Source organism: Notamacropus eugenii, chromosome 2 (genome assembly GCF_028372415.1).
Source record: "Notamacropus eugenii isolate mMacEug1 chromosome 2, mMacEug1.pri_v2, whole genome shotgun sequence".
Lineage (NCBI taxonomy): Eukaryota > Metazoa > Chordata > Mammalia > Diprotodontia > Macropodidae > Notamacropus > Notamacropus eugenii.
Window position 1 is genome coordinate 439,619,954 of NC_092873.1, and position 14,620 is coordinate 439,634,573.

General features: G+C 41.4%; 1 long non-coding RNA gene across 1 annotated transcript in view; it reads right to left on the reverse strand.

The window, feature by feature from the left end:
- LOC140529525 (uncharacterized) overlaps positions 1-11,262 on the reverse strand; it is a 31,340-nt gene extending 20,078 nt beyond the window's left edge. Inside the window, exon 1 of the long non-coding RNA XR_011975579.1 lies at positions 10,986-11,262. This is a non-coding gene — a long non-coding RNA (uncharacterized lncRNA). The remainder of the gene's footprint in view (positions 1-10,985) is intronic.
- Between the last annotated feature and the right edge of the window lie 3,358 nt (positions 11,263-14,620).

The following is a 14,620-nucleotide window of genomic DNA, read 5'->3' on the forward strand; positions in this document are numbered from 1 at the left end:
AGTTCAAAGGTATCCTTGCAAAATGATTTACATATTGTCCTCCAAGTTAGAAGGGTCCCTAAATTTGCCCAGAAAGAGGAATGCCATGAGCAGGGGCAGAGAAATAGCTGGGCCCTCCCCCCATCCCTTTTCCACTGCCTTCCATATTTACAATAAGAATGCTGTACCCATGTGGGATTTCCGTCTCCTGATCTGCCTCACTGATTCACCAATACTCCTTGTACTATAATTGTGCATATACCTGGGAGGCAGTGGTATATTTTAGGAGAGATATGGCTTCATGCTACTTACTATCTCTTTGATCTTAGACAGAGCCAGTTCTCTCTGGGCCTCATTTTTCTCACCTAAATGGATGGATTGGAAAAGAAAAGCAGCTTTAAATCTTATAATCCTAAATTCTGGCTCTATTACTAACTGGCCATGTGACCTTTGCTTACAGCTTCAATTTTCTCATGGCCTGAAGAGGAAGAAGCCTCAGAGTCCCAAAGTCCTGGGTTCAAGTCCTACCTCTGAGACACTGACTAAGTGACCTCTGCTAAGTCACTTCACTTTAACAGTACTAAATGCAGAACGGGTGGGTGGCTGCCTTATTGCCCTATGTTGATGAGATTACAGGTCAGCTATAAGCTTTCTTGCTCAAAAAAAAAAAAGACATTGCATACATTATCTCATTTGAACCTAGTAGCAACAAACTGGTAAGCTAGGAGCTCTAAATCAAGACACATTTACTACATGCACCAGATACCATGTGAGTATATGACAGGGGTAAAAAGAAAAAAAATGAAACAGTCCCTGTGCTCAATAGTAAAAAAATGGGGCTCTACTCACTTAACCTTTATTAATTAGAATTCTTCTTGAGTGAATCAACCAGAACCTAGTGTGAACAGGGCCTGTACAGCTCCCTGAATCAATCAAAGCCATTATTGTGTGAGAGACTTGGTTACTCTCTAAGAAATTTGCATAAAATGGAGCAGTTATCTCTGATACAGATAGACATTTTGAGGGGAAGGAGAGGTCATAAAGAGCTGAGTCAAGAATCAGTAGTGCCAGGATAACCAGCAAAAGGAGAAAAAGAACTTTAGGACTGAGTTTTGGCAAAGAAAAGAGATATAAACTAAAGTCATCTCTATAGATATTTCAGAGAAGATCTAGGCTGATGTCACCAATATAGCCACCTAGAGAAAAAATTAGCTCTTTCCCCAACTTTCCCTCTAGATAGCTATCTATCCATGGTAATCTGCTATTCTATTACTCATAATTTCAAATAAGCTGAATTTTGCTTCAACTACTATGAGCCCCAGGGTTAACTAGAGATAGATATTAATGTAAATTTAGGCAGATAATACAAGCTCTGCCTAAATGTTAAGAATTTTTCTAACTGGGGGTTCAGAATAATTGTGGTTTAACTCATAAATTTCCATCTTAAGTAATCTCCTTAAAGCCAAAGAAGAAGGCAAGCCTGTGGACATTAGTGGTCCATTTTATTGCTCCCTAGACTTAAAATGAAATAATTATTTTAATGGGATGGGGGAAGGGGAGGTTTACATGAGTATAGAAAATGGGTATGTTCAGAATAAATATAAGGTAGCTAGGGAGAAAAGGCATGAACAATTAGAAGTATCAAGAAAGAATCTATCTAGAGGGTGATGTTTGAACTGTATCTTAAAGGGAGTGAAGGATTCTCTGAAGCACAGATGAAAAAAGAATCCATTCTGGTGGGGTGGTAGGACAGCACCTGCAAAGGCACTGAGAAGGGAAAGTATCATATGTGAGGCACTGAAACAAGGTCAATTGACTAGACTATAGAGTTGGGGAAAGTAATGGTTCTGAAAAGATAGATTGAGGTCAGTGTTTTAAAAGTCAAATGGAGGAATATACATGTGTATGTGTGTGTATATGCATACATATATATACATATATACACATACACACACACATATATATATTTTATCCTAGAGGCAATTAGGAGTCACTGGAGTTTATTGATCTGATGTTACCCCTTTTTTCCCAATAAGAAAACTGAGACTTAGAGATTTGCCTCTGATCTCTCTTCTTGCGTCACATGACAGATTTGTACCCAGCTCTCCCTGATGCCAAGTCCAGTACTCAATCACCTGTAGTCATGCTGATGCCTCTTCTCTACAAATATGTACTAAGCATTTATTATTTCTAAGGCTTTGTGCTAGGTCCTTTGGGAGATTTGAAGGATTATAGGACATTGACTTGTACACGTTATTGTTCAATCATTTCCAACTCTTCATAACCCCATTTGGGGTTGATACTGAAGTGATTTGCTTTTCTTTCTCCAGCTCATTTTACATGAGAGGAAAATGAGACACACAAGATTAAGTGCTTTGCTCAAGGTCACACAGCTAGGAAGTGTCTGAAGCCATATTTGAACTCATGGTCACAAGTCTTCCTGACTTCAGACCCAACATTCTATCTGCTGCACCACCTAGCTGCCCTGACTTGTACATGGTAACTTGAAAAAAGAAAGAATGAGTCCTTGCTCTCAGTTCACTTAAAATCAAGTTAGAGAGGTTAGATATAAAGAAAAAAATCAATTTGAAAATCAAGTTAGAGAGCAGTATGATAATCCAGAGCCACACTGTTTTTGCTTACATAGGTAGGATTTCAGGGAAAGAGAGAGCTCAGGCCCACACAAGGTAAGGGACATATCCAGTGTCATTGATCAAATCAGTCAAAGGGGATAGACAGAAAACACTACCATATTGGGAATCCAGGAGGCAAAAGAATAAACTAGGTGACAATTAAGGTGATACAGAAGTACAAGTTGTTATAATGTAAGATCCTTAAGGACAAGGACTGCTGGACCTCTCTGATTCTTTAAAATGAGGAGGGTGGTCTTGATGCCTTCCAGGATCCTTTCTATCTCTAAATCCTATGGACATTGAGAGACTAGAGTCTTCCCAGAGAAGGGTAATCATAATGGTCATCATTTCCAAAACAAGGACAGGTTGGAAGAATTGGGGTTGTTTAGCCTGGAAACGAAAAGACTAGAGGGCTGGGATATTCTAAGTGCTTGAAAGGTTATAACATCTAAGAGAGATCAGACTGTTTGTTCTACCTGTCCCAAAATGGGTGGATGGAAGTTACTGAGGCAGGGATTTCCACTCAATTTAAGGAAATGTTTTAACAATTGGAGCTTCCCCCAAAGAATGGTTGTGAATTCCCATTACTTGAGAAATATTATTAACTGAGATTTCTGTTCAGGTGTCAGTTAGAACAGATGATAATGGATACAGTTGCTAGAATTTATGTAATATTTTAGGGTAGGCAAAGTGCCATCTGTCCTCATTTTCATTGGACCTTCATAACAGGAGGGTGAGGTAGGTGCCATTACTGTCTCCATTTCTCAGGATGAGGATGAGAGAGGTTAAGGGACTTTCCCAGGGTCATACACCTTCAAATTCGGGTCTTCCTGTCTCCGGATCAGATGTTATATTGTTGACTTCTGAGATCCCTTTTAATTCTGAAATCTTACAGTACTGCCCTCTGATTTCATGCGATTCTACCCAAGTCCCAGATTTGAAATCTTCCTTACTATTCAAGCCTTTCCATTCATGCCCACCATTCCTCCATCCCCAACAAAATTAAACAATTAGATGGAGTTTAAGCATTGCCTTACCATTAAGAATTCTCTTAAGAGAGGCAGCCTGGAATAGGAGATAGAGAGCTGGTTTTGGAGTCAAGAGACCTGGGTTCATGGACCCCAAGACAATCAATTGAAGAGCAGTTGTTAAACTACGTTGGTGGAAAGAGTTTCTCTACCAAGAGATCCCTGTGGTTGGTGTTACAGTAGATAGGGAGCTGACCCTGGAGGAAGACCTGAGTTGCAATCCAGCCTTGGACACCCCCTAGCTGTGTGACCCTAGGCAAGTCACTTAACCTCGGTTTGCCTCAGTTTCTTCATCTGTAAAATGGGGATAATAATAGAACCTACCTCTCAGGATTGTCATAAGGATCAAATGAGACAATAATTACCAAGTGCCTGGCTTATAAGCTTTAGCTATCATTATTATTATTGTGCCAACAAAATCACAGCTCCTGAGCAAGAAAGAATTCCTGATCCATCCGTCCATCCATCTGAATTTCAGATAGGTAGCAGGTGGGTGGTTAATCTCTTGCAGTTTTCTCCTTCCTGAACCTTCCCCGCCTCCTACCAGCCATCTTCAATCCTTTGCCCTGGGTCCTCTTTATTTTAAAAGTGTTAAATGCTCATTAGTCTCCTTGCCAGCAGTTTGCTAGGCAGGGTCTGGCTAGAATGAATATCTATTAAAATACTGAGAAATGATGCATCCCCTGAGACTGAAAATCAATAGCTCCCAGTCTGAGAGCTGGATTGGGGTTGGGCTGGGTGTTTATTTGTTAACTTAATCAAAGGGAATTGGCTTGTGTTGGGCAACATCTGGACTCCAGCAGCCTGGGAGTGAGAGTCCCTTGGGGTTATGGGGGAAGGGGCTGGGAGCTCACAGGAAGACAATCTGTTGGTTCTTTTGTGGGGCTGAGGGGCACTCAGCCAGAGAGAAGCTTCTAATTCATTCTGTTCTTTTTCCTTCTTTTCTCTTTCCCCTCTATCCTTCTTTCAGCCTTTTTTATTCATTTTTTAAATATTTGTTAAATATTTAGTAGGAGCAGCCTCAGTCTTTTCCCTTCTACCTTCAAAACATCTCATCAATACATCTCCTCTCCACTGACAGCCTGGTGCAGGTCCTCTGTATCCCACAATGGACTATGGCAATAGCTTTCTGGTTGCTCTTCTATCCTCAGCTTCTGCTGCTGAGGTAACTTCTCCAAAGCTGTGTGGTGATGATCGATCACACACACACACACACACACACACACACACACACACACACACACACACACACACTCCCTATTACCTCTAGGATCAATGATAAAATCCTCTATTTTATTTATAAAGCCCTTCACAACCTGCGCTCTCCCTACCTTTCCAGTCTTACACTTTTTTTTTTTTAACCATGAAGAGACATTGGCCTCCTCATTGTTCCTCACACAAAGAGCTCATCTCCCAAACCCCCTGCCTTTTCACTGGTTGAGCTCATGCCCAGAAGGCTCTCCCTCTTCACCTCCATCTCCTGGCTTCCTTAGAGACTCAGCTGAAATTCTGTCTTCTTCAAGCCTTTCCTAATCCCTCCCCATCCCCACCTCTGGACTGCTAGTACCTGAGCTTACCTTCCACTTACACTGTATGTATCTTGTATAGACAATTTTTTACATGTTGTCTTCCCAAATAGAATGTGAGTTCCTTGAGGGAGGGAACATTGTTTTTGCCCTCCTTTGTATCCTAAGTAATTAGTACAGAGCCTGGTTCCCAAGTGTTTAACAAATGCTTATGTAACTGCCTGACTGACTGTTGTACACTGTGCTAGGTACTGGAAGAGATACACTAAGACATGGCCCTACCTCAGGAAGTTTGAAATGTGTCGGGAGAAATAAGACATGCACATCAATTAATATAAAATTAAAATACAAGTTTATTAGAAGAGTATAGACCGACAGGAAATCAGGTGAGGGAAAGAAAGCCCATTTCCTGCTCTAGGGATCAAGGAAAGCTGATGAGAATGAATGTGAATAAATAAATAGAAAAATGCCAAAGTGTGGAGTCAAAAGATCTGAGTCCAACCTCAAGTTGTATGAGCATGAACTCGACCTTGGCAGTTTAACTTTTCTGATGATTAGTTTCTCCATCTGTGAAACAATAATGATTCTTCCCCACTGGGCTGTAGGGGAAAACATTTTGTAAAATCGAAGGGGACTTTAATTTCTCTTCCATTTCCTCTCTTCTTATGACAAGCCTCTGCATATATATCTCTCTCTCACCCCTTCTTTTTCTTTATCCTTCTCTATATCCTTCCTTTATCTTTCTGTATCTCTATCTACACCTTCTCTACTTTCTAGTTCTCCTCCATTCTTTTTCTAAGTGAGACCTCATAGTTCTATGTTTCTTTAAGATTTACAGAGCACTTTCTACATTAGAAATCTCCCCTGTTTCTGTCCCTGAATAGAAAGCCCCTTCAGCTGGGCAGACTCAGATTACTTCCCCTGCCCCCATCCTTAGCATGCAGCTGGGTGAAGGGTGAGACCTAGTTTCCCATGCTTTGAAGATGATAGCATTGGTTACAAGGAACAGAAGCAGATCACCTGTCCCTGAAGAGATTGTGTGAAGTGGTTTAATGTTGTTCTGATGTAAGTGGGCACTTAGATCTCTAAGCACTTAACTAAGACAAATGTATGTCCATCCCACCCCCACCTCCATCCTGACTGAGAGGAACGACACCCCAGCCAGAGTTGCTAGACATGCTGCTATATTAATCTCAAGAACCAGTGACCATCGAAGGTTCTGGTCCCTAAACAATTGTGAGGAGAGGGAATGGAGCAGTTTTTCCTAACTGCTCTTTGGGGGTGTTTCAAAGATTCCCAGGCAGATGTTCATCAATCTCTTTACCATCTGGACAGCCTAAAGAGTTAACAAGACCCCATGCACACCCTCTCAGTTCCCAGGGACCATGTCAAAATCTGAGTTAAACAAAGGGGCCCTCTTTCCTGGTTTCTCAGCCTCTGGAACAGGTGGCCAAGGCTGGAAACTGCAGAACACTGGGGCTTTCTCCCCCGAAGCAGGCAGGCATCCCAGTGGGGGCTGGGGGAGAGCCTGAAAGACAGGCAGCTCCCTCCTCTCACCTCTGCTTAACCAGGGTAGGGGTCACTTTGGGGATCTTGGTCACTTCCTGAAGAAGAGCAGGGATAGGCCAGAGATCAGAAAGGGGGCTAAGGACCATGTCTGTACTCCTCAGCCTCTGAGGAGATTGGGGCAGGGTGGGGGCAGGGTACAAAAATGATGCCAGGAAGGAAGTAGGTGAACTCTTGAAACTGCCACCCCCACCAGCTTTTTTTTCTCCTTTTGCTACTGTTAATCGGGTCACCCCTGAACTACTAAATAACCCTACTGCTTCTCATCCCTTCATAATTCTGCATGCGTATATGCATTGGGGACTGGCCAAAGGGAATCCAGTTCTCAGAGCATACCTGGGAGTTTCTCTCTGCCTGCTGCCAACACACATGAAAGATCTGGTGAGCCTGCTTCTGCAAGTGTGTGATGATATGTAATAAAGGGGCCCTGTTCCTGACTTGGAAAATGCCTAGACAGTCTATGACTGCTTCCTATCTTATTACTTCGTGGTGAAGAAAAGCCTTTTAATTGACTACTGAGCCAGAAATAAAAGCACATACTATCTCTCTCTCTCAGTGGTGAGTGAGGCAGGAGCATGATAAGCCTCCAGGTAGTGATAAAAGCAGCCCATGATGTTCGTCTCAAGGCTGGCTCAGAAAGCCTATCCTTATGATTTAGCCGCAACTCTGAGGACTAGCCCCGCACTGGCCAAACCCCCATTACACATGAATAACCCATTTCTTCCCCTTAGTATACCTAACACAAAAGTTGGGTTTCCCCCTAAAAAAGAATAATGATAATTCACATTAGATAACCCTTCGTAGTTCGTTAGTTGCTTTCCTCTCAACACGGTGAAATACATAGCACAAATGGTATTATCTCTATTTTACTGATGGAAAAACTGAGGCTGGTGGAGGCGAAGTAACTTTGCCCAATTAGTAGAGGAAAATATCTTTCCTTTCTTGGCAGCCAAGGGCAAAGCCCATTTAATAATGATAACTATTATTATTAGGCTATGTAGAATTATTTTACACAATTTATATTATAGCAATAACTATATATGTATAAAATTTATACAGCCCTTTAAAGTTTACTAAGTCTTTATAAATACTATCTTCTTTTATCCTCACAACAACCTGGGAGCTTTGATGAACTTTACAAAGAAGGGCAGTAAAAGATGATGAGCAACATCTGCCTCGTACACAACACAACAAGAAACGTCAGAGAGACAAAGACATTTACAGAGAGCTTGGCACAAGCCCCAGCTAAACCAAGTGATCCCAAGAACATTTAAAGATGAAACTAGAAGGAAAATGACAAATAAAAAACAGGTCTGTCACGATTTCTCTAACCTCTGCTCAAAAGAATGTGACCCCTTAGAGGACAGAGACTACTTATTTTTTTGGCTTTGTAACTCCCCAACTCCCATGTGATACCATGTACAATGTACATAGTAGGCAATACATTTGTTGAACTGAATTGTGTGTTTGTCCTTCATTGCCGAAGACCACGCCATCACAGAAATGATGACATGACTTACACTTGACTTTGTTTTGAGTGAGGGAAGGCTGTGCAGGTCACCAGCCTCACTTCTCCTCCAGAGCCATCAGAATCCAGTGACCAGATATTCATCAGGATGACTGGGGATGACCCAGGATGAGGCACTTGGGGTTAAGTGACTTGCCCAAGGTCACACAGCTAGTGAGTGTCAAGTGTCTGAGGTGAGATTTGAACTCAGGTCCTCTTGACTCTTGCACTGGTGCTCTATCCACTGCACCCCCTAGCTGCCCCTATTGTTGAACTGAATTTAAATTTTAATGATAGAATCACTCTTCTTGGATGCTAACATCTCAGTCTTTGATGTGCCCCATGAGGAAAAGGAAGTACACTGAAAGACAGACTGGAAGGGCAGCAAATATGCTAAGAGAAAATTTGTGCCAAGAGGGACACGATTTTGAGGGATTCATTTTCAAGACATTTGAAAGAGGGTAAGCTGATAAATGACTTAGAAAAATCACGAGAAAAAAGAAGTCATCAATAACTACTGATCCACATAGTTACTTACTTTATCAAAACTTTGTGAGAATAATCTATACATGAATTGATATCTTTGATGAAAAAAAGAAAAGGGAACAGGAAAGTTTTTACAAACAGTATTTTCTAGCAGACCACATGTCAGTCACACAATTGACTCAAAGATCTTACTCCGCTTAGTATGTTCATTAAAAAAAATGTTTGAAGTACTTAATTAGGAAGATCAAAATACAGCTTTAAAAACGATCAAGATTCTTCAATAGATACAACGAAAGTAATTTTGTTGAAGAAGTCTCTGATTCTAATATCAAGACATCATATCAAGCCTCTGATTCTAGTATCAAGACTGACATCCAGACGTAAAATAAATCATACATCTACCCAAGTCATTTGTCAGTCTCATACAGGTAGATATCCAGTGTAGAGTTCCAATGAAAGGATTTCTTAAGGATGGTGCAATTTTCCAGATGAGGAGGGTAACATAGTGCTGATTATACCAAAGGCAGAATATTACTAAATCTCCTAAATGAAACACATGGTGGATTTAAGTATATAACCAATAGAGGTTATATGGCAGCTCCAAAACTGAATCACTGGGCCCAAAGTGATGCTAAGCAGATTGGGAGAATCAGGTTCAGATCTCATCATGTACTGATACGGCTCTCTCCAAAGTCACCAATGATCCCTTAAATGCCAGATCTGGTGGCCTTTTCTCAGAACTCATCCTTCTGGATAAAGAGCTACAGCATTCAATGCTGTTAACCACCCTCTTCTCCTGAACATTTTTCTCTCAGATTTTTTGACACTGCTTTCTCTTGGTTCTCCTCCTACCTACACGCAGCTAGGTAATAGAACACTGGGCTTGGAGTAAGAAGACCCGAGTTCAAATCCAGACTCCCAGATTTACTAGTTGTGTGACCTTAGGCAAGTCACTTAACCTCTGGTTTGCCTCAATTGTCTTATCTGTAAAATGAGGACAATAATACCTGTCTCCCAGAGTTGTTGTGAGGATCAGTTTGTGGTTGTTTAGTCATTTTAGTCTTATCCAACTCTTCTTACCCCTTTTTTTGGGAGGTGGGGGCCCTTGGCAGAGATACAAAATGGTTTACCATTTCTTTCTCCAGCTCATTTGACAGAAGAGGAACCGCAAACAGGGTTAAGGGCTTGCCCAAGGCCACATAGCTAGTAAGTGTCTGAGGCCAAGATTTGAACCCAGGAAGATGAGTCACCCTGATTTTAGGCCGAGTACTCCAACTGGCACAACACAAACACTACATAAATGCTAGCTATTATGATCTTATTACCTATCTGACTGCTCCTTCTCAGTCAGCTTTGCTGAACATCATCCATATCACACGTCTCGACAATGGGTACATGTTTTAGGTGTCCTTGGTTCTCCTACTAGATGACCTCTTCAGTTCCCATAAATTTAATTATCTTCTCCGCATTGATGACTCTTAGATCTATCTCCAGTCTCTCTCTTGAACTGCCAACTGGAAATTTCTTACTGGCCACTCAAATTCCTCATGTTCAAAACAGAACTCATTATCTTTGACTCCAAAACAACCTCTATCCAAACTTCCCTATTTCTGTTGTAGGCACCACCATTTTTCTAGTTATTGAGAGAGGTTTGTAACCTCAGTATCATCCCACACTCCTCCCTCATCCCACATCCACTCAGTGTTCAAATGTTAATGCTTCTGCTTCCACAGCATTTCTTAGATGACTCCTTTTTATCCCCACTCATGAGTCAAGACCTTAGTTCAGACCCTAGTTGGTCTCCTTTAATGCTCCTGCCTTTCTTTCCTCAGAGATTTCTTCCTGTTTACCCTGTGTGTGTCTTGTTTCTACAGAACTGTTTTCATGTTTTCTCTCTCATTAGATCATGAACTCCTTGAGAGCAGGGATTGTTCTGGGCCTCTTGATTCCCAGTTTAGCAGAGTGCCTTGCACATAGCAAATATCTCATACGTGGACTATTGCCAGGACTGTTGCCATAGCTTCTTAATGGTCCTCCCTACCTCAAGTCTCTCCCCACTCCAATCCATCCTCCACATAGCTACCAAAGTGATTCTCCTAAAGCACAGGTCCAGTCAAGTTATTCCCCTACTTGATATAGACTCTACTGGCTCCCTATTACTTCTAGGATCCAATACACATTTCTCCGTTTGGCATTTAAGTCAAGTCAAAGTCTACAAGAGTCAAAGGCTGTGCTCTTTACAACCTGGTCCCCAACCTACCTCTCCAATCTTATACAGGGTTGTTTTCTCCATCCAAACTGGCCTTCTCTTTGTTCTCAATACACGGCCTTCCATTTGTACTGGTTGGATCTTCATCCAGGTCATGTCTGTCCAAGGCTCTGCTCTAGGCCCACTTCTCTCCCTCTCTCTTTTTTTTTTTATTTAATCATTCTACCCACTGCACCACCTAGCTGCCCCCTGGGAAGGAGGAAAGAAGAAAACATATTTGGGGTAGTTCTGATTTTTCTGACCAAGAATAGTAGAGGCAGCTGAGGCCCATAAAGGAATTAGCATTCCTTAATTGTCAGAGAAGCACTGAAAAGCCACACCTGAAGGCCAACCCAACCCACTTTCCCCAGCTGCAGACTAATCTCATCACTGGAGAATTACTCCCACTTCCCAAATGAGTAAGTAATGGGGAAGAGCTGAGGTAACTCAAGCAAGTGCCTCATTAAAACGTCTACCAATCAGAATGATCTTATCTTTGCAGAGGAGGTTTAAATGATGTACTATCCCGCATATCAGGAAGAAAATACACTTAGGTTTAAAAGGCCTTGTCAGCCCTTCCTCAGGTTCTTTTGTCACTGAAAGAGACCATTGACCCAATTTATCAGATATTGCTGGCCTAATCTAATAAATTGATCAGGGGCCATCTCCAGTCATCTTGATGAATATCTGGCCTCTGGACCCAGATGACTCTGGAGGAGAAAGTGAGTCTAGTGACTTTGCACAGCCCTCCCTCACTCAAAACCGGTTCACTGGCATCATCTTCCTGATGGACAAACAACAATAAATTGATCATGCTCAGGTCCCTGGCTTTGCTGAGGTGGCCAGAGACTCATTTTACTAACAGGCAGACACATCACTGCTAATAAGCTGTTATCTTGCCCAGAAAACTTGCCTCAACTTACCCTTTGTTACATTTTTACTTACCACATCACCATCCACTATAACTCTTTCAACTACAGTGACTCTCTCTGGTCACCACTCCCCTCATATGGGTGTGTGTGTGTGTGTGTGTGTGTGTGTGTAGGAAGGAAAGGAAACCAGAATTTATTAAGCACCTACTAACTGGTGGATAGTGCTAACAGCTTTAGAAATACCTCATTTAACTCTGAAAAGAGAAATCTTGGGCTCAGCTCCAACCCATGACACTAACACTACTAGCTTCACTTTGGGCAAGTCATTTAATCTCCTTGGTCCTCAGTTTTCTCTTCTATAAAATAAGAGAGTTGGACTATGTGGCCTCTGAAGCCTCTTCCAGCACTAAATCTATGATACTGTGATACACACATACATATATATGTATGCACTTATGTGTTTGTAAGTATGTATAGCTATTTGTGTGGTAGTGGTTCAAACAAAACCACATTTTAATGAATATTAATTTAATTTAATGAATATTATCATAATCCAATGCAGATATAACAAATTCTGTCGACTGATGCAAATCTATTAAAAAGCCCCTATCCATTTAGCCAATTTGTTTAATGAAAATGCTAACTTTGGTATTGTATTTATATAGTAACTGTATTTGAAAACCTAAAGGGTATTACATGGCTTTAATAAAATTTTAAATGTTTAAAAAAGAAATATTTCATTTGAGCCTTACAAAAAGTATTACAACAATCATCCTCTTTTTTTCATTTTAGGAAACTAAGGCGGAGAGAGATGAGGTGACTTGCCCATGGTCACACCATTAGTTAAATGTCTTTGAATTCAGGTCTTACTGAATCCAGGCCCTGGTTGTTGGGGATGAGGTAATGGAGGGGAGAAAAAAAGAAGGGATAGGATGAGAGCTGATCTTTTGCCTCCAAGACCCGGTGTCCTGTAGTAGAAAGACTGCTTTATTGAGAGTTAGAAGTCTTGGGTATCAGTCCCAGCTCAGCCAAAAAGTCCCTTGGGATCTTTCTGGTCACTTTACTCTACTTTGCTAGGTGGTGCAGTGGTTAGAGTGCCAAGCTTAGAGTGAGGAAGACTCATCCTCCTGAGTTCAAGTCTAGCTTCAGACATTTACTAGCAACATGACCCTGGGCAAGTCACTTAACCCTGTTTGCCTCAATTTCCTCATCTGTAAGATGAACAGGAGAAGGAAATGGTAAACCACTACTAAAGAAAGTATCTTTACCAAGAAAATTCCAAATGGAGTCATGAATCCTTAGACATGACTGACATAACTGAACAACAATTCCTCATCTATAAAATGAAGAAATTAGCTCAGGAGCTCTTTACTTTTTTGTTTCTTGGGCTCGTTTGGAAGGCTGGTGGAGCCTGTGCATTCCTTTTCAAAATATTTGCTCCCTCCATTCATAGTTGAAGGAAATGCTAAATTTCAGTTAGGGGTTAGTGAAAATAAGGATGCAGTTTCTTTCTCGTACAAGTTCAGAAACGCCTCAAAAATCTACCCATAGATCTTCCTGTTCCCCAGCTGCAGAACTTCTGTGTTGGATGCTGTTTGAGGATGCCCCCTTCCCACTCTGACGTTTATGATGCTGAAGAATGGGAATGGTCTTTGTCCTACCTTTGACCAAATCTCTGCACCTAGAAAGAGTTTCAGGGATAGGATGATGGTTGGAAATTCAATTTTTTAGATTGTACAGATGATTAATTAAACCCTCCTTAACACTTGGAACTAAAAATACCCCCTGAGGCTGGTTGGATGTTTGTGATCTGTAGCAGCTATTTTCCCTTCTTTGCTATTTATAACAAAGTCTGGTTTCCTTTGTGGGTAGCCTTGCCTCCTCCTCCCCCTGTTCTGGCTGCTGAGGAAGTGGAGCTAAACTGGAGATTGGAAGCCTAAATCTTCACCCCAGCTCCATCAGAGATCTATAGGATCATGGAACACAAAATTTTAGTGACCTTTAAATGGAAACCATCTAGTTCTACCGTCTCATTTTGCAGATGAGGAAACTGAGGCACACAAAGGCTAAGTGTGTTGCCCAAGGTCACCCAATGAATGACCATGGTTTGACCTGGGATCTGAACCTAGATGTCCTAAGACTAAATCTAGGGCTCTTGCTCTTTCCATCATAATAAGGCAACTACCTGGCACAGTGGATAGAGTGAGGACCTGGACTCAGGAAGACATCAACACAAATCCTGTCTCCAGCATTTAACTAGCTGTGTGTCCCTGAGGTAGTCACTTAGTTTCTGTTTGCCTCAGTTTCCTCATGTGTAAAATGAGGATCACCACAGCACCTTTCTCTCAGGGTTGTTGTAAGGATTAAAATGTAAAATGTTTGTAAGTTTTAAGATTCAAATGATTATTGTTATTTCCTTGATTTACACATGTAAATTTGGGAGGATTTCTAGCCATGTATCTAAGGGTAGCATAACAAAATGGGCAAATGCCCATCTTCTACAACATTGAATGGAGCTTAATAAATGCTTGTTGACAACTTGACAAGGAATGAAGAGATTTCTAGGCCTGAGGTAACTGTAAAACAAGAGAGCAGTAGTCAGGCTGGGGACCCCGGGGAGTGGAGAGTTCTCTTACCATAGTTTGTGAGTAGGTTAGTTGCCTTCTGAGCCCCCATTGGTCTCCATTCAATTCAATAAACATTTACTAAGCACTACTAAGTGCTAAGTACTATGGATACAAATAATTTTTTAAAAAGGCAGCCCCTGCCCTCAGG